This window comes from Caretta caretta, chromosome 3 (genome assembly GCF_965140235.1).
Source record: "Caretta caretta isolate rCarCar2 chromosome 3, rCarCar1.hap1, whole genome shotgun sequence".
Lineage (NCBI taxonomy): Eukaryota > Metazoa > Chordata > Testudines > Cheloniidae > Caretta > Caretta caretta.
The window spans coordinates 71,368,662-71,389,643 of record NC_134208.1 but is presented as its reverse complement, the minus strand read 5'-3'; the positions used below and the strand labels follow the sequence as shown (position 1 = coordinate 71,389,643).

The following is a 20,982-nucleotide window of genomic DNA, read 5'->3' as shown; positions in this document are numbered from 1 at the left end:
AAAACAACCAAACAGTTATTTGCACAACTCTAGTATGGATCCCTCTAGGCCCACACACCCCTCCCCCACAGGGAGTTCTTCCTCCTTAGAGGAGGAAAGACAACCATCAAAATCAGAGTTAAAGAATAAAATTTTACTATATATATATCTTAGACAGACTGTTTCAGGAAAAAGTATAGAGTATTATGAAACTACCTATAGGAGGTCTGCAGTTGCCCTAAACAAGCTCTAGCTATATATCCCTCCTCATGCACCCTGAGAAGGTGTAATATAGCAATAGGGATTTCCTGACACACTGAAGAGATTGGTCACCAAGATGTAATGTCCAGATTTTTGTTTCCATCTTCTGTTACAGGTTCCCTCGCTACCACCTTCACTTCTTCTCTCAGCTGATGGCTAGCTAGGAAGTGATTAGATGGATAGCAGCCTAGAGGCTGAAGAACTGGCAGTCAGTATGGGGCTGCTTGGCCCACCATTTATTTCTTTCAGCTCCTCCCCATCCCCGGCTTCTATTTTATAAGTCCCAAAATAGAGCTGGTCAAAAGCTTGTCTGCACCCCCCACCCCATAGAGCCGTGAGCGGGGTCACGGCTCTGAGAGGAGAAACACGGACAGGGGTAAAGTGGCCAAGGCTGGGGCCACAGCTAGTGGGGGGGGGGCAGGAGCATACCCTCGGATGGGGGCTAAGGCTTGTGGCCTCTCATGGAGTCCCAGGCATGGGACAGGCAGCCAGAACCCCAGGCATGGGGCCAGCAGCTGTGACCAGATCCCCTGGCGCAGGGCCGGCAGCTGGGGCTGGTGCCAGAAGCAGAGCTGGGTGGCACTTCCTTCCCACCCCTGTGGGAGGCTGGTCTGGGCCCCAGCCACTCCCCTGCAAACGTTAGCCCATGCCCCCTTAGGAGGTGCACACCACAGATTGAAGACCTCTGGTCTAGAGTCACCAGAAAAGTTGATATACAATCCTGACCCCTGCCAGACACTGTAGAAAGGAATACAGGTCATATGGCAAGTTGAAGCAGTCCATGAAGTACAATAGGAGACATACTTCTTTGCAAGTGGTAGCTAGAGCAATTACAGGGTTAGTAGCTGCCCTCTATTGCCTCCAAGCTATCTGTAGGTCTCCCAACCAGCCTCATCTGGAGTTAGTCCTATGACAGATGCCAGACACTTTCATTTTGGAAGCACAAGGGCACTTGTAGTTTTGATCAGATGAGGTCACTGGACATTTGTGGAGCTGTGCAAGAGTTTTATAAAAAGCTTTACCCCACTCTCCATCTCAGCAGCTCATAGAAACACCACAATGGGAATGAAATCATCCATCATCTACTTCAGACTGGAGCATTGTAATACATTCCACATCCTATTTCTAGCCTCAGCGAATCAAGGACAAGCAGAGTATGGCCCTACCTGAAACACCACAGTAAGTTCCTAAAGGAGTCTTGTCTTCAAAGTATTAACATTTAACAATCCTCATAACACAATCCTTATATTTTGCAGATGATGGTAGCCTTTTCCCTTTTCCCAACTTCAGTCATTACAATGTGATCTTACCTATGCTCCCAGAGTCTCTTACCAGAAATTCACTTATCTCTTCCCAGAAATTTTTTCTGATCAGGGTTCTGTGCAGAGAGGAAGCTGAAGCAAACACAAAGAGTGACATGGTTTCCGGAGTATCTTGGTTTCAGGAGAAAACAGACACATGGTGCCAGGAAAGTCAATCACAAGCCTGGGGTGAGGATGAATACTATCCGGTACAAGGTCTCATCTCCATGTTAACACAAGTTGGAAAATAAATGGTGTCACCGAAGCAAAAATCCAGTGCTTATTGGAGACACAATACAAACATATCATATATATCTGCTTGTGCAACATTCGCTCCCTTTGTGCACATGGTGACACTCTGGAATCTTGGATTCCATTCCAGTCTCTGTAGGGGAGTGATCTCCAGTGAGCACAGGCTCTTCTTTTCATTTCCCAAATCTTCCCCAAGCTTGACCTTTTCTGCTCCACCCTCTCTAACCTGTCCTGTCTCTTCCCCACCCTGACTCCCTGCCCCAGTCCTGATCTTCCTTACCCATTCCCTGTCTCCACTCCTCAGGCTTTTTATCCCAGTCTGTCTCCTTACCTAGCCAATTCTAGTCTCCCACTCTGGCCTTGCTCGCTAAGTCGCAGTTGTCATGTTGTCTGGAGTGGCTCACAACTGTGAGTGCCAGTTTTAGGTCAGACTGTCAGAAAAAAAGGGCAGAAACCCCAAACTGGTGGTATGTTCTATAATTAGATTTCACCAAGCCAGTAACAAATGTGAACTCCTGGATCACTATACCAGTCTTACCATGGAGTGTCAGACAGTCCCCATAGGCTCTCCAGTCTAGCTTGCCCCTCAGACAAACTGGACTTAGCGATAATGGTCACTATAAACCCAAAATCACACTACATCAGGTTTCTCCCAGTCCCAAAGGACCAGTCACTTACTCCCAGATCAACTGGTTCTCTGGATCTCACACCAAAGACAATGCTGGCAGCTGATGTTCAAATAAATGTAAGCCCCCAAAGTACTGCCTTTCTTGTCACCAGCACATGTCCTGCATATGTTCACTCTAAAGCTTACTAGATTTATGCAGAGGCTACACCTGGGTTAATTCTGGCATTATGTGTCTCCTCATTTCCATGACTCAGAGTTTATGTATAGAGATTATCAAATGTCAAATGCAAATGTAACATGGATCCACACAGTATAAATAGTGTCTTGTTGATATCGAGCAGACTATTCCCTTTAAATGTTAATGAAACTGTTGTAATTCCTGAAGCATCAAAACAACTCAGGAGCTAGAGTTCATAGCTGTAACCCGTTATTTGTAAATTGCTTAGCACTATGTCAATTGGAAGATAGAGCTGTGCAAGAACTTCCTCATTTACTTTCCTTTTAGCTAAGTGAAGAATTGCATTTTAGAGAAAATGAAATGACCGTTTGGACATGTCACTGGGAGATAAGCATCTTTTTTTTTAATCTTTTTATTTTGTCATTAGAGTCTGGGCAGAAGTGCTGAATATCAGGGAATACAATGAAAGAGAATAAAACTCACTAGAACTGATACATTTTGCATGAAATCCTAGAAATTCAGATCTCTTTTACCTTGCTGACTCTATTCAAAAGCAGGCAAGCAGGCTGGGAGAGAAGCTAGTTAAACAGTGTTTTTATTTTTGTGTTGTTTTTTCAACAGACCAGTGGCAGAGATGCAATTAAAAGGAAAATGAAGTACTTGAACAGGCACAGTGCCCTCAAGACAGAAAAATATGTAACTGCTATGCAAGCATAACTAGGCAGTAAAGAACTAGTGATGTCTATACTAAAGAAGACTGGTGACACATTGATTCTTTGATCTGTGAACTGTGTGACAGGCTTGCAAATGAGTAGTTTATTAGCCTGGAGGTGAATTTTTTTTTAAAGGACCAAGAAAGTATGAGGGTACAACACAATTCTCCACAGTTAATATGAGTAAAACAGGAATTTAGATGTGTGCCAAGGACTGGATTTGGGAGGAGTTAGCCCCATTTTGTGGGAAAGTTGTGCATATGTATATGCAGTACCGTGACTTAGTCAGATGGTTGCGGCGGCTGCATCTGGGAAGATCTGTAATGAAGCTGACCATCGACTTGGCAAATCCTCTTATTTCACCTTCTGATAACATTGAGGGTGGCCTGAGACAGACCACGATCTTTCCCTTTTTTCGCAGAGGATCACTATTGTTACACTCCATTTAAATTCAGGAATAAGCATCTCATGTCGCCATACTCCACTGCATTGGACCTGTATGAGCAAGGCGGTCTTGGGGAGAGAGACTTTCCATGCTGAGAAAAGAAAGACGCAAAGGGGTTTTTTTTGAAACACAGAAATTCTGCTTGAAGCTATCGAATCAATATTTCGGTAAGCCTTGTATCCACAGCAACATATTTATTTGTATGAACAGCAGAGCCAGGTAATTTTGGTGTTGTTCCGACGCTGATCTGTTGTTGCTCGGATCACGTAGGGAATTCCAAAGAGCAAAAATCTTCATCACTGACAAATAACTCGCCTTTGACAGAGGCTTATACCTTACCTAAGCTTATTTATCTGAGTAGTCTCTTCTTCAGCACTGACACTGGATTTCTTTTCTCTCAGCAACTTTTAAACATGTCTTTGGTATGCAGTGAACTGTTGTGCTTGCTGCCATGTTTTGTTTTATTTATTAATTCATAAAGAGGTCTCTTAGCTGTAAGCAGATGACAAATAGTGCATTCAAGGACAGAAAATTCATTTAAAGGAGGTAGGGAATATTCTCTGTGCTCTCGGAACGCAAAGGCTGGCCCTACATGGGAGGAAGTTCCTTGGACTTTCTCCACCACTACCACTATTATGCACCTTGTCTCAGCACCAGACACAATTTAGCCCCAAGAAGCCAGTCGTGCACACCCATGAAAATGATGGTAGGATAAACTCTGCAATTAGAATTGGACCACCATTATAAGTATTCAGGGGAGATTTTCTTAGAGACCTCAAGGAATATTATTAGGGAAATGAAAAGGAAAGAGTTTGTTGAAATGAACAGATCATTACAATGGGGTACATGGAAATTTCACCTTACATGGAAAGAGGTAGTTACGATAAAAATGCAAAAATGATCTTCTATCTGAGTTACATGCAAGAGAAATTCTGAACTACTTACATTCAGATTTCTGCAAATAATCCAGTGATTAAAAAGTCTCTTTTCTCTTAGTATGATAATATGGTAAGGAGCTACACAGGGTCACATCAACTTAATTTCTGGACTTTGCTTTGGATGTGCAATATATTCCCAGCAAAGCAGTAGATTCTAAGGATTGATACCACACATCCTGGTCTTCTTCTGAAATCTCTGGAGTTGTGATAAATCCTCATGGCTCTGTATTTTGTAAGAAGAGATTTTCAAGAGTGGCATGTTACACCTTTCATATTTTGAAGATAAAAGAATTGCATTGTGGTGGCTTGGCAGTTATCAATTCTACTTGGCATTAATAATCAAACATAATTAAAAGCTACAGGAAAATAATCTTACAAAACAAAGGTATATACATTAAACAATGAAAAAGTGTCTGAATCCATTATGCCTAATGACCAAAAATTTACGTCTGAGTGTAAACCAAAATAAGATATATATGTTTTGTTTGTTTGTTTTTAAGTTTTGTGTTATCCTGTAGTCTCCATCGTCACCATGGAGAACTTCAATGAGCACTAAGGATAGAATGACAGCCATCCTAATAGGATCATTTTTGGCTAAAGGTACAAAATATAAATACATTAGGAACATAGATTGCCATTCAGGATGAAACCAATGGTCCCTCTGGTCCAATATCTGACAGTAGCCTGTGGCCAGTATCAACCACTTCCTAGGTGCAAGAAACCCTGCATTGGAAATTATGGAATAAAGGGTTCATGGAAAGTTCCTTCCTAATGGCAATCATTAGAAGTTGGGTTATGCCCTGAAGCATGTGGGTTTACATTCATTCCAAATGCTGGGGATTTTGTGAGGTTGTTTGTTGTCATATGTTTGGCTGGAATATTTTTTAATCCTATCCAGGGTAAATGTGGATATTTTCATAATTGATATAAATGTCTAATACTGTTAAACTGTTGGTCTTAATCACATCATGTAGCAAAGAGTTCTTGAACTTGGTTAATTTCTGGCATTCCACACAACACCATATGAGGCCCATATGAGCTGGAGACAGCTGTGTGTTGTAAATTTTGCTTTGAGTTAAAACTCATGTTGAGAAATTAGAATCACTATAATTTGTAAATGTTTTGGACCTAAACCCTCTTCATAGTCTCCCAACCCTACTTCAATCAATTTTGCAGAAGATCCAGCTTAATGTGTCCATAGCAACTAAAACTTGATTTCATTAAATTACCTTGACAACAGTTTTTTGTTTGATGTGTTGTCACAAGGCCAGAACCTCTGCTCCTTACTAAAGAAATTTTCCTTCAGTGGGAATTTTGTCTTAGAATCCAGTGCAAGATTGGGCTCTTTGCTTCAAATCCTCCCATCCAACAAATGCTGTGAACAACAATCTGTGCCTTCACCTACTAGGTATTCATGCACATGAATCTACCTCTCCAACCAGGTGATACCCATTGCAATCAGTCATCCCGAATCCTGGTGCAGAGCAGACCACACTATTTTCCGTTACCAGGGGATTCTCCATCTCAGCAACGATGGAGGTAGGGCAAGGGTGGGTCCCTTAGTAAATAAGTGCCTCTTTTTAATGTAAATTTAACCCTGAGACTTGAAATAGCCGGATCAAAATTCGCTGCGAAGTTTTTCTTAAAAAGTGATTGCAAGTTAGTCTCAATTCTTATGAGGCATCTATAAAAACTCTGAAATAAAATAGAAGCCAATTAAAAAAAATATGTTATCCCACCTGTAAATATGGAAGGAGGTATGTAGTAAATTGATTGCAATGTATGTTTTGTTTAATAGGCTATCACTAATGTCCTATAGAAAGGTAATTAAAAAAGAATGCATTTGGCAGTAAAAAAATTTGTCCATCAAAGAAAGAAGTTCAGGAATGGTAATTTTACAGAATTCCCAGCTCTCATGGATTTTGCATGTGGGATGGATGGTCACATGATGAATCATTCTATCTTTCTCATAGTTTCTGCTGATTCACTGTTTGTTTGTTGTTTTTTAAGAAGTTGGTAACATTGGACTGAGGAAAACAGAATCAGTGGGAAATCAAAGAATTGCCACATAGGTATGAAGAAAAGGTTTGAAGAATCTTCAAGGTGTGTTGTCAGGCCATAGCAACCACCACACATCCCTTGATCTAAAACTAAAGCCAAAGCCATCCGCAAGCTCTGAGCTCTAGCAGTCAAAGTCTTCATTAGGACTGTGATCATTCAACAAGCAGAAGAAAGTTTCTTTGGAGCTAATTCAATTTGTTCCTGTCCACATCCGTATTCAGCTGTAGAAACCCATTCTTAGCTCAAACAGCGGCTTTCCTAGCTGAAAGCAAATGTAACATTTTATTAAGCCAGATTTGTATCAGGTAGATCATGGTCATTGTGTATTTCTATGGCCAACAGCATATAAAAAGCAGCAGAGCAGCTAACCACTGATAACAAACAGACTCCTCTATTTCAGAGGTTGCTTCATTAAAACCGTTGGTCTTCAAGTAGGGGAAAGCTTGCAGACAGCTGTATAAAAACCACCACAAACTGACTTTTTTCCACTGCTTTTTTACCTCATGCACAATGGGAAAGCCACAGTTTCAACTGAATTTTTCCCTCAGATTTTAAGCAAAACCTATGCACATAATACTAAGTACGACATACTTATTCAAAATCTATACAACTAAATGTGTGGCCTGTTTGTTACAGGGATGAGAATGAAAAGACAAATCAACAAGACACTTTTTTTTTCCTCCTGACTCTTCTTCCAAGAATAATTCTCTCTATATGACATAATCTTCCTTCTATTGGCTGTTGAGCCACACTAGCATTTTGCCATCCTTAACTTGCCCTCTAAATACAGTACCTACCAACACAGAAGACAGTGGTTAGGATGCGTCTCAACAGACCATCTATTTCATACTCAAAAGTATAATACAGGTAATCAGAATTAAGCACACACTTAATTTTTTGAAACTGTATTAGCAGAGAACCAGCCAATCCTCAGCATCTGGGGACTTTTGCGCTTATGTGGTATTTGGCCTTTTACTACCACTGGCACTTGACCTTTCCTTGGCAGTTACATATACAGTGCCTGAAAGTCAGTTGGCATCCCATGGACACCATGAACATTATGTATTGTCCTTTCATAACGGTAAGTCACATATGTATACCAATGCTTTAAAATACCAGACTGACAGAGCAAAATCTAGGTTCCATTTAAATCAGTAGCAAAACACTTACTAATGATATCAAGAGGACCAATATTTGGCTTTTAGGATGAAATACTGTGGTGTTCTTATATGGTGGCTGATATAGCCCTGACTGAGCACTGCACCCCCGCCCCTCCCAGTGGATTGTCATCCGTCTGTTATATTAGACTCAACTTTTGGATCCCACTTGCTGCTGAGCTACCTGGGGCTTGATAGTGACTGATCAATGCTTCTGGCTCACTCAAGTGCACACTCCAGGTTCAGACCCCTTGTCTGATACCCCTCTTGATGGTGAGATTCCACAGTCCAGCCACCTAGACCATGGAACCAAGGATTCCTCGGCTTCCCAAGTCCTCAGTTGCTTATGAATGCTCTCCCCAGAGTCCACCCCTGTGGGCACCCTGGATTATAGTTTAACTCACTGCGGACCATGTGGTAGTTAAAATAAGGACAACAGGCTGTGCAAAGGAATTTCTTGAACATACACACTTTACTTATAGACAGGACAAGAGAGTTACAGATCTAGACAAAACAACAGGCACCTGAAGGCAATCCCCTTTAGTCTGGTCTCACCCCACTTTTGTGGATCTCTGGGTTTGGTCCAAGTTCTTATGGGAGACCAGGTACCTCCTGCCTCCACTCCTTTTCCTGGGGCTTCTGGATCTGACAATGACATAGCATCTTTTGCTTAGAGAACATGCTATTTTAAAGTAGTGTGTGACACCTTGTTCCTGTGATTCCACAGAGATCTTCCATGCTGCAACCCCATACAAGATTGTTGGCAGAGAGTCATTAAAAGTCTCTGACTCTACCTGGAGCAATGCCATTGTTTTGACAGTGCAAAGCTAGCCAGTGTTGATGACTCCTTCATGGCTCTGATTCAGTTGTTTCTGCTACAAAATGGACGTTCTAATTTACAGTGAAGTTTACAATCCTAAATGCTGTTCATTAACAAAAATGATATCATAATTGGACACAGACATATTGCCCAAACTGTCACAAGCCATCGTCAAGGTCCTATGCTTTCTCTGAGGGTCAAACTCAGGACTTTTAGGTTGAGTGTGCCTAATGCACAAGGGCGCCATTTTGGGGGGACAGGACGGAAGGAAGTGTGTAGGAGGTGTGCTCCCCAGTGGAGCTCTTAAGGACAGCACAGCATTAGTGTGAAATATCAGTTCTGCAGAGGAGAGGTGCCCCTGGGGCAAAGAGTCAGTATTTTGTTTACAGTCAGAGGCAGGGTGATTAAGATAAGAAAGGGCTGGTGATTAAATTAAGGATCTGGAAGTCTAGCCTGTAAAACAGGAATCTTTGCGGGGAAATGTTGTTTTAGAGAGAACACTGGGGACTCAGAAAGAATACAGCCAAGTCCTCTGAGCCAAGTTTACATTCAGAAAAGGGGGAGGTTTGGGACTCAGTGTAGGTGAAAAGAAGGGGCCAAACCCAGAGGAAGGGATAGAGGTAGTATAGAGAAGTTCCCACTCTACCTGTGGTACTTATGTGGCCCCATCACCATTGTGTCTGAGCATCTCACAAGGTCTCACCTATTTCTCCTCACAGTCCCTCGGTGAGGTACAGCAGTGCTGTTATCCCCATTGTACATATGGGGCACTGAGGCACACACAGACAAAAGGCCAGATTTTCAGGCATCTAGTGGGATTTTCAAGAGTGCCTGGAAGATTAGATTCTTTGTAAACCCCACTCAATGCCTAGCTGCATCTTTGAGTGCCTACAAGGTTTTAAAACTCTGTCCTTAAGGCACTGGCCCAAGGTCATACAAGAAGCTGATGGGGAGAGTAGAACCCAAGTCTTTCAGGGCTATCTCCCTATACAGCAGACCAGCTTATCTCTCTGCTTCATGCTTCAAAAAAAGAGGACTCTGATAAATGGGAGCAAAACCAAGGTGGCCAGTTCTCTGAAACTCCAGCAATCGGTCCTAGGAGGTTGGGATGGATGTCATGGTTGACAGCATAGAAAGCAGCACAGAGGTTAGGGAGGATGGAGAATGAGAGTCAGATGAGGGGAGATTGCTTAACTCCCAAAAGATGACAGATTCTTCCCTATGCTGAGTTCTAGAGCAGGGATCAGCAACCTTTGGCACATGGCCCATCAGGGAAAGCTGCTGGTGGGCCAGGACGGTTTGTTTACCTGCAGTGTTCGCAGGTTCGGCTGATCGCAGCTACCTCTGGCTTCCTTTTAGTCTTTATTAATCAAGGCCCTCGACATTATCTTGCCCAGAATAAATGTCAGAATGAGAGGCTGATAAATACCCAGGCCATGCCATTTACCTTCTTTAAATAGTGACACAATATTAGCTTTCTTCCAGTTTTTTGGAACTTCCCTGGTGTTCCAAGACTTATTGTAAATCAACATTCATGGTCCAGCGAGGTCCTCAGCCAGCTCTTTTAAAATTCTTGGTTGCAAATTATCCAGAGCTAAAACAACAAGGAGATGCATCTGAAGAAGTGGTTTTTTTACCCACGAAAGCTTATGCTCAAATAAATCTGTTAGTCTTTAAGGTGCCACAGGACTCCTTGTTGGTTTTGTGGATACAGACTAACACGGCAATCCCCTGATACTTATCCAGAGCTGCTGATTTTTTTTTAAAAAGTCTAACTTTAGTAGCTACTGTTTAATATCTTCCTGAGATACTAGTGAAATGGAAAGTGTTATCATGTGATATAACTATCCATCTCCAATGCACCAGTCCAAGGCAATAAGGGACAACTAGGGAGGTGAGGGGAGAGTAAATTAAGAACTTCTCAAAGGCTGTCCCTGGGTTGCATTACACCTTCTTAGGTGCAAATAGCAACCATTGCCACTCTGCACCCTCTGTCCTGAAATTCTGAGCCACTCTAATGACAGATCCTTTGGGCCTATCCCAGCCCAATTCCCAAACTCTATATGCACTGGCTAGTTTAGAAATTCCTCCACAATGCACAGGCCATGCAATATAGGCCCTATGTAGCTGCTCTGCCAATATATGCAATAGACCCTACATAGCTGCTCTGCCAATAGCCCCACTCCTGGGGCTATGATGATGTGAGTAAGTGGCTTTGTTCGGGCATCTCTGAGGTTTTGTGTCTGTGTGTGTGTTTTTTTTAAAAATAAACAACAACAGTGGGGTTCCTCCCCTCAGCCTGGGAGTAAATAGTAGGGCCACACCACAAAGATTCAAGTCTGCTGTTCCAGCACAGCTGCTTTGCAACAGTTACCTGTTTCCCCATGGGAATAAAATGCTGCAGAGGGACCTCTATCATGTGTGCGAAACTGTTATTTGCTGGTAAGAGTGTATGGGAGGTGAGGGGATAGCCTCACCTTCTCTCTTTAGGATGCCTTATATTCCAGAGAGGACAAGGGCTGCAAATGTGTGCGGTCCTGAGACTTTAATTAAACACATTCCTGTTTTAAGCAAACCTATCACTGTTAGATTATCAAAAAGTTGTTTGATTTATTTTCTTAATACTTCAGGTACTGGAGTTCTCAAAGCAGTAATGGTGATTTTCTACCATGCATGAAGACAATTTAAAAAAGTACTATAATTAGATTAGTGCTGTCTTTACTGCAGCATCTGTAGGAAAATGAGGGTATACTTCTTCAGATCACTGAGCAGGCACATTTACTTCCATTCAAACTGAACTAGTCTGCTGGGAAAGCCAAATTTAATTTTATCTTCCAATACATTCTTCCATAGCGTAAATCTTTGGGCTTGCTTAGGTCATAAATGTCAGGATTCTGTTTGTTAGGTTAACAGTGAAAACGTTACAACTACAATCCAAGCTTTGTGACTAAGCTTATGTATTCTTGAAGGCATCCTATATGTGTGCATGTTTATGCCTGTGATATGTGTATGTGGGCATAAATATAAATGTGCCTATGTGGGTGTCTATGTAGGAGTATGACTCATATACACACAAAATATTGGTTATGAGTATGTTTGGTTTTGCCCATCTATTTGGGCGTGCTGCAACTCGTGAATCAAAGCAGTTTAATCTACAAAGATATTCAATGCAATATAGCTTGGTTGCCATAGCATTTATTATACCTCCTCTATCCCAAAATGTTTTGCAATGTTAAATAAGTAATACAAGTTGCCATAAAAACAGTACAGGTATCATACTATATGTCGAAGCAAAGAATCCGAGTCCTTTTATGAGTCTCTATGCCTCCTGCTGAAAGGACTTTTTGAATTTATACAACCAGAGGGCTTCTGACTACCAACTCAAAGGATTTTCTGCTCCTTATATGGATCCATTTATAAATTGTTTGTCCCTGGTTGCTTAATTTAAACCTAAATTGCAACTGTGTATTTTAAACTGAGCAAGTTTAAGATAACAAGTGAACATCATATCTTCTGCTACTGAACCTCTCTCTCTTTCAATTAGGAAGCTTTATTGTACTTTTTGTAACCACCTAATTGTAAGAACCACTCAGCCCCTTGCTTTCTCCTCATTCTCTAGAGCCAGTAGTTGAATAGGGATTTCTGACCTCTGACCTAACCACTGGACAATAGATTTGTGCTTATGCTCTTTCTGGCCAAATGCCTATTTAATTATTTAATATGAAGATGAACAGCTTCAACAGGAGAAAATTAGAACCCCACATCAGACTATCCCATAGCTCACTGGATAGGGCATTCACCTGAGTGTGGGCAACCCGTGTTCAAATCTTTTCTCCTCATAAGGAAGAGGGGAATTGAATTGCGGTCTCCCATATCCTGAGTCAGCTCTCTATCCACTGGGCTTAAAGTTATAAATGAGACTGCTGCCACTTCCCTTGCCTCACTGCTCTTTAGTGTGGAGATAGTTGTTCTCAGAGAACACCTACCAGTCGCCCCCCTCCCCGGCTAAATAGGCACTGGCTTCCCTACCTTTATTTGGGTATTAGGTGTGAGATAGGCATCTGCCTGAGGCAGCAGTGCATGTGCCCAGAGGCAGAAACTGAGGTGCATAGTGGATTTTTACAGCAGAAATTTAGGGGGCTGCATGGTTAGGCAACAACTGAGCAGTTATTTGGTAGGCTTGAGGCACACAAGTCCCTTTGTGGCTCTGGGCCTGACTCCACAGATCAGTGCACTCGCTAGGTGGAGGGATACATGGAGTCAGTTTGCTGCTCTCCAGCAGGCAGAGTAGGGATTTGAACCCAGGTCTCCCCCATCCTTGGTGAATGCACTAATCACTTGGCTATTGGGTATAAAGGGGAAGCATCACAACCACCCTCTTTCTGAGAAAGGGCTGACCTGACTTAGGTGCCTAACTCTAGGAGAGTGTTCACTGCTGTGACGACCATGCAGAGGGAGGCACCGCTCTCCCTTAGAGGGGCAGCATTTCCTGCAGGCTGGGTTAGATCATGGCTCTCAATTTGCTGTTTTTTTGTGAATCCCATGTTAGGCACCATGCATTGTGTAGGGAGCCTGGATGCCAAACACAGGGCTGTGGATTCCACCAGGTGGCAGGGTACCTAAATGTTAAGCACTGCAATGCTGAGCCTGAGTCCCCTTTGTGGATCTAGCCCAGGGGTTCTCAAACTGGAGGTCGGGACCCTTCAGGGGTCATGGGGTTATTACATGGGGTGGGGGTTGCAAGCTGTTAGCCTTCACTTTGACTCCAGCATTTATAATGGTATTAAATATGTAAAGAAGTGTTTTTAATTTAAAAGGGGGGTCACACACAGAAGCTTGTTATGTGAAAGGGGTCACCAGTACAAAAGTTTGAGAACCACTGATCTAGCCCTTCCTCCCTCTTGTGTGGGAACATAGACTGGTTTGGCAATTCTGAGGAAAAATGAGGCTGATTCACCTGTAATACAGTACATTCCACATAATCCAAAGGTAGGAGTATTACTTCCTGCTAAGTCCTCTCTGGGACTGCTATTACACAGCTGCAAGGGAACATAGCTCCAGATCCTCAAAGATATTTAGGCAACTAATTCCCTTTGAAATCAGGAGTTAGGTTAGATGCCTAAACACCTTTGAGGATCAGGACCATGGGCAATAGTAGTCTGGCCTCAGAAAGAGACAGCCTTCCAGAGTAAAAAGAAAAAGGAGTACTTGTGGCACCTTAGAGACTAACCAATTTATTTGAGCATGAGCTTTCGTGAGCTACAGCTCACTTCATCGGATGCATACCGTGGAAACTGCAGCAGACTTTATATACACACAGAGAATACACAGAATTCTGACCAAGGGGAACACCTTAAAATAATCATGCTATTGTGAAGACAAGGATATAGTAGCAGATTTGAAATATTTAGTACAGTTCATTTGCATTCAAACTGCATTTCTGCTGTAGATACAACACTGCAGACAGTTGCTTGGAAATGGTTGTATGTGTAATACACAAACAATAAAAATAAAATTATTCTTTAACTAATGCTGCTTGCAGGCCAATTTTAAAGCAGATGGGAAAAGCTTGCAATCCATGCACAAAATAAGGAGGTTGGGTAATAATTCCAATACCGAGGTCCCCAAAAGAAGGGTAGGGAAAGGGTTCTGAAGTATTAGCCTTAGCTGGATTCTCTCTGAACTCCAGCAGAGCCTTGCTGTGAATTCATCAGTAGCTCATTCAATTCCCCATTTTCACCCAAAAAATATAGGGAATAAAGACCTAATTCTGCAGTCAATGGGAACGTCAGGTGCACAAGGAATACTCAATAGAAATCCAAAGCAGCTAGGGCCTAGTAATTATCTTATTAGGTAGGGACTACTAGAGAAAAGTAGAAGCCGGTTTGGTAGATATATTCTAGTTAAACTAATAGTTTGACCTCACACAGCTGGTGAAGCGTTGAGACTGAGCAAGGAAACCTGTAAGGGAAGAGACTTTCCACCAACACATCTTCTGTTACTCTAAAGGGGCAACGGCTCAGGTGACCTACCATTTGTTACATAATGGGCAATCTTTGCATAGGCTGTGTGATTTAGCATTGATTGGGAGAGATAGAGGGAGGGGGAGAAGGAGATTGAATTCCAAGATTAATTTGCCAATCTGTAAAAAGCAAATCTGTAGTACCTGTTGGATTAATGTAACTTTCCTTCAATGAATGGGTAAAAAATAAAGACTTTTGTTTAGGCATTTTGTAGTTATAAAATGGTAAAACAGAGTAAGACCTCTTAGTTAATCTTAGCTATCTGAACATTCAAACACATTGTAGGATTTTTGTTGTTGTTTATTTGTTTCAGTCAAGTTTATAAACAGAGATGTTTCATTATTAGGACCCCTGGATATTTGGAAACATTGTTTTTTAAAGGATAATCCTTAGGTTTTTCTGCCTCAGCACAGTGCTTTTTTTTCCCCAGGAAATCTTAAGAAATAGACTCAGACATCCAAGTCTTGGGCCAAACACAAAGTGTCTTGAAAAGGCTACTGGGTCATGTCTGAACTTTAGAAGTGGGCATGTGCTTGTCATCCATTTATCTATCTACACTCATGAAAAATAGCCCTATCTTTTTGTCTTGATACATGGTTGCAATGTCCACTATGCTATTTCACAAGTCCCAAATTAGTTTTTTCTTGGAATTTTTTTTTCTCCAGTTATATTTAGATTTAGTTAAATAAACAACATCTTAATTTTAAAAAAGTAATAAAGATCTAAATGGTCTCGTGCTAACTGATATGGATGTACTCCTTGCATTCCCTGTTCTATAATCATGGTATAACTATTGGAAACTTACTTGGTTTTAGTGGATTGTATCTTATATTAGGAGCTAAATCACTGCTGCCTTTGCCTGGGTTTACTGATAAGTGAACCCAGAAGTTTCTTAAACAGCTTTCCAGAAAGAACCCAGGCAGAATTCTGCTATTACCATTCCCAGAGAACTTGGACTGGAGTAGCAACAAGTAGTGTATCCAGTGATGTTCTTCACTTACAGTGGGATACGCCCATTTCCTAACCATCCCATCCCTATACATAAATACACCTGCTGGAATCCACAATGGTTACAGCAGAGTGTACTTGTCTTCAGGCTGACTGGGGCAGAATGGCTTGAGGAAAATCCTCTCAGCAGCTCAACAGTAGTTCCCTTACTCCTCTCAAGGGTAATGCCAGAATTTAAACCAATCTATCTTTGATAACCTAGTTTTTTTTTTTTTCTGGTGATTTACACTCCTAAGTATTTTGATATCTGAGTATGTATATAATGTATAACAATTGGTTATCAAGGTATTTTTCCATCATTTTTACAATAATTTTTCATTCACTGTAGGATTCCATGTAAATTTCATACTGAAATGTGTAGCTTTCCTGATTTTTATTTCATCCAACACACACACACATACACACGTGAACATTTGGAAAGGGAGGAAGAATTCATTGGAGATGACCTCCCAGCTGACAAAAAAAAAACAAAAACAGTAGCTATTTTCTCTTCATCCTCCAATGAAGCAACTAACCCTCCAACCACAGCCTCAACCAATGAGCTTAAAATGTTTCAAGATTTCATAAGATCCATAGCAGAAATTTTAGACATTCTATTAGAAATTATCCAATAAAAACACCAAAAAATTCTGGACAGTCTCCAACCTTTGTAATTAGGCAGAATGAGATTACCCATTAATGAAGGTCTTTTGAAACCAGCATAAAGCAATCTGTCCCATTCCTATGTCCATTCCAGGACCTCCAAGAGGGCACATAGTAGATATTAGGTACCAACTAAGGGTTATGAATACTAAGGTGATAGACATTTGTCATCCAGTATATTCATGAGAAATCCAAACAACAGCCCAAGTCCACTCCCACAGAGAAGGAGCTGAAGAAGCTGGATCTCTTTGATCAAAAAGTATATTCCTCAAGGAGTCAACCAGAAGTTGCTAATTATCAGGTACTTTTTTCAACATATGATTTCCTACTATGAGATAGATTCCCTAACCTAGTGGACAAGCTCCCCAGAGAATATTAGGATGAGTTAAAAATTTAATATGTCAGAGGCTATGGCCGAAACAGTGCTCTAAGCAGCAGTCTCTGCCTCACTGTGCCCCAAAGGTCAGCAGCAAGTCCATGCTGACCCTAGCACAAAGCTCTCGATTCATAGTGGCAGTGTTAGATCCCAAATCAGCAAAGGCTTCCATACTTCAGCTCCATGCACACCCCATGATACAGGTATGTCAAAAACCTATCTAAAATTTCTGGCACACATGGCAGCATACAACTACATCATACATCATGCCAAACTTCACCTTGATCTACTGCAAGGGTGGGTGAAATCAGAGTATCTGTTGCATAGACAGGAAGGTTTTACTCCCCACAAAGGTCCTCTCCTAATTAATTTGATAAGTGCAATTAAACCAAGTATGCAATGGAGTTCCTTTTCCCACAACCCTTTGATGAAAGACTCTGGTGACAGATACCTCCCCCAAGGTGTGGGGAGCACATCTTGATCAACTTTGAATTAAAGGGAAATGGTTGATTCAGGACACTACACTACCCTGACACTATCAGTGTCCTATAACTCAGGGTGAATTGACTGGCAAGCAAGGCATTTGTGCCTCTCTTTTGGTGCAATTCTGGTACTCAAACCTGATAAAACCATTGGTACAGAAACCAGCCACTGTCTTTACTAGGTTTCAGAGTAACAGCCGTGTTAGTCTGTATTCGCAAAAAGAAAAGGAGTACTTGTGGCACCTTAGAGACTAACCAATTTATTTGAGCATGAGCTTTCGTGAGCTACAGCTCACTTCATCGGATGCATCCGATGAAGTGAGCTGTAGCTCACGAAAGCTCATGCTCAAATAAATGCATCCGATGAAGTGAGCTGTAGCTCACGAAAGCTCATGCTCAAATAAATTGGTTAGTCTCTAAGGTGCCACAAGTACTCCTTTTCTTTTTGTCTTTACTAGATCTTCCTTTCCTACTGTCTCAGAATGATGGCCAGATCCTTCATCCGAATCCATCATCCCTGCACCTCTCAGCCTGGATGCCAGCTGGATGATGTCCAGGGATAGGATTGACTTCAGAATATCCTACTTCAGAACAGGAATCCTTCAACAAGACAGACCTATCAGGCCAAATGGTAGAGAGTCTCTATCTGGGCTCTACAGCATCTGTATTCATCTCTGCAAGTGGCAATTCCGACAACACTGGATTATTTACTTTTTCTCTCTAAAGCATTCAGGATCGTCCCTCAGTCCTTCAGCACTGACATACATATTTAGTATTAGAATACATCTGGTAGCAATTTTGGTGACTCATTTCCCCTTTCCCCATATACAAGACCAGAATGTATTTTCACGTCGCACTCTGGTGAAATTTTCTTAAAGGCCTGACCCATGTTTTCCTATCATTCAGGGAAGTCTCTGCTCCTCCCTGGACACTCAACTTAGGGTCCATGTTCTCTGCAAAAAAGACCCACAACAGTGTGTCTCAGAGCCCAGGTGAACTGAAACTCAGTGAAGACGGAGAGTCTTGGAGCCCAGGTTCCAGACTGAGCCAGAATGTCTACATTGCTGTTTTTAATCCCATAGTGCAAGCCCTGCAAGCCCAGATCAGTGGACATGGGCTCTGAGACTTGCTGCAGTAGGAGTTCTTTTGCACTGTAGATGTACCCATATCTGTAACTTCACTAATGTCTTTCCCCACTGTGCTCTCTCCACCATCTTTCAAAGAGGACAGATTTCCTGTTGTCCATCACTTTATCCAGAAGAATCGGAGAGATTCAGACCCTTATGGCAAGCCCTATGTGATATGGCAGGGCTTCTCCCTGGTCTGACAAGCATACACTGCCATGTCCAGTCTCATTTAAGTAGGTTTATTACCCAAACATAAGCAAATTAAAACAAACAAAAACAAACACAAAAGTCCCTCAGCTCACTCTTTGTTGTAGGATTTCCCAGCCTCCCCTCCCACGGCTCTCTGGTAATCCTGCTTCTTACAGATTCCCAGTCCCAGCAAGCTCCCTTCTCAGACAGTCCTTATTCAGCCATCTCTGCTCTCATCCAGCTCTGTTGCTTTTCTGGAACATCAGCTCCAGGTCAACCTTCCTGGGCACCTGGCACCTTGCTCCAAGGGCCCATCACAGGAGTTGGCGCCTCTCTTCTCTGATTCCTTTCCCCAGCCTTTCCCAATCAGTCCTGCCCTCTGACAGGCTGTGATGCTGTATGAGTGAAACATCATAATGTATAGCACTCCTATGGGTATCCGCATGGCCCCACAGTATGCTAACATTTTTATGGCTGACTTAGAACAATGCTTCCTTAGCTCTCGTCCCCTAACACCCCTATTCTACTTGCACTATATTGATGACATCTTCATCATCTGGACCCATGAAAAAGAAGCCCTTGAGGAATTTCACCATGATTTCAACAATTTCCATCCCACCATCAACCTCAGCCTAGACAATCCACACAAGCGGTCCATTTCCTGGACACTACTGTGCTAGTAAGCGATGGTCACATAAATACCACCCTATACCGGAAACCTACTGACCGCTATACTTACCTACATGCCTCCAGTTTCCATCCAGGACACACCACACGATCCATTGTCTACAGCCGAGCTCTACGATACAACTGCATTTGATCCAACCCCTCAGACAGAGACTGTGGTTCTTTGAGAACCTACAAGATCTCTATCGAGCATTCTTAAAACTACAACATCCACCTGCTGAAGTGAAAAAACAGATTGACAGAGCCAGAAGAGTACCCAGAAGTCACCTACTACAGGATAGGCCCAACAAAGAAAATAACAGAACGCCACTAGCCATCACCAACTAAAACCTCTCCGGCACATCATCAAAGATTTACAACCTATCCTGAAAAATGATGCCTCACTCTCACAGATCTTGGGAGACAGACCAGTCCTTGCCTACAGACAGCCCCCCAACCTGAAGCAAATACTCACCAGCAACCACACACCACACAACAAAACCACTAACCCAGGAACCTACCCTTGCAACAAAGCCTGATGCCAACTCTGTCCACATATTTATTCAAGTGACACCATCATAGGACCTAATCACATTAGCCACGCCATCAGGGGCTCATTCACCTGTACATCTACCAATGTGATATATGCCATCATGTGCCAGCAATGCCCCTCTGCCATGTACATTGGCCAAACCGGACAGTCTCTATGCAAAAGAATAATTGGACACAAATCTGACATCAGGAATCATAACATTCAAAAACCGGTAGGAGAACACTTCAACCTCTCTGGCCACTCAGTAAAAGATTTAAGGGTGGCAATTTTGCCACAGAAAAGCTTCTAAAACAGACTCCAATGGGAAACTGCTGAGCTTGAATTAATATGCAAACTAGATACCATTAACTTGGGTTTGAATAGACACTGGGAGTGGCTGGTAATTACACAGATTGAATCTATTTCCCTAAATTAAGAATCCTCACACCTTCTTGTCAACTGTCTAAATGGGCCATCTTGATTATCACTACAAAAGTTTTTTTCTCCTGCTGATAATAGCTCATCTTAACTAATTAGCCTCTCACAGTTTGTATGACAACTTCCAACTTATCTGTACATATATATTTATATATATATAATCTTCTTACTATATGTTCCATTCTATGCATCCGATGAAGTGGGCTGTAGCCCACGAAAGCTTATGTTCTAATAAATTTGTTAGCCTCTAAGGTGCCACAAGTACTCCTGTTCTTTTTATCATTAATATTGCCACCGTTATACTATTGATACAAATCTTATACAAGGTATTTCATGTAAGATATCAATGGAAAAGTTACAATCTATCAAATATGATTAGCCTGTTTGTATGCATGTATCATCTTTGTATCTAAAGTTATCAATATTGACTATGTACCAGTATTTCAAATGTATTTGCTCATGGGATAACACCCACAAGGTAATTTACATCCAATCTAGCCAGCACATTGTGAATGGACCATTCAAGTTGATGGCCCCTTAGAGAACACAATAGGCCATAGAAGAAGTTTGTCCCCACCCAATGAGCCTTCCTGTGGATGCTTTAGTCAAAATATGGGTAATGGCTGCTCCCGCGAGCATCAGCACATGTACGGGCATGTGACTTGCTCATGTGACCCATGTTGGGGCTGTAATTTCCCACAAACTAAGACTGAGAACAACCCTTCCACATGGAGGAAGGTATAAATAACCCTAGAATCATCTCCAT

The 20,982-nt window shown here is 42.0% G+C and overlaps 1 long non-coding RNA gene across 1 annotated transcript in view; it reads left to right on the top strand.

The window, feature by feature from the left end:
• Positions 1 to 3,532: 3,532 nt before the first annotated feature.
• Positions 3,533 to 20,982, top strand: part of LOC125634372 (uncharacterized) — a 58,626-nt gene continuing 41,176 nt past the window's right edge. The window contains exon 1 of the long non-coding RNA XR_007355892.2: positions 3,533 to 3,924. This is a non-coding gene — a long non-coding RNA (uncharacterized LOC125634372). The remainder of the gene's footprint in view (positions 3,925 to 20,982) is intronic.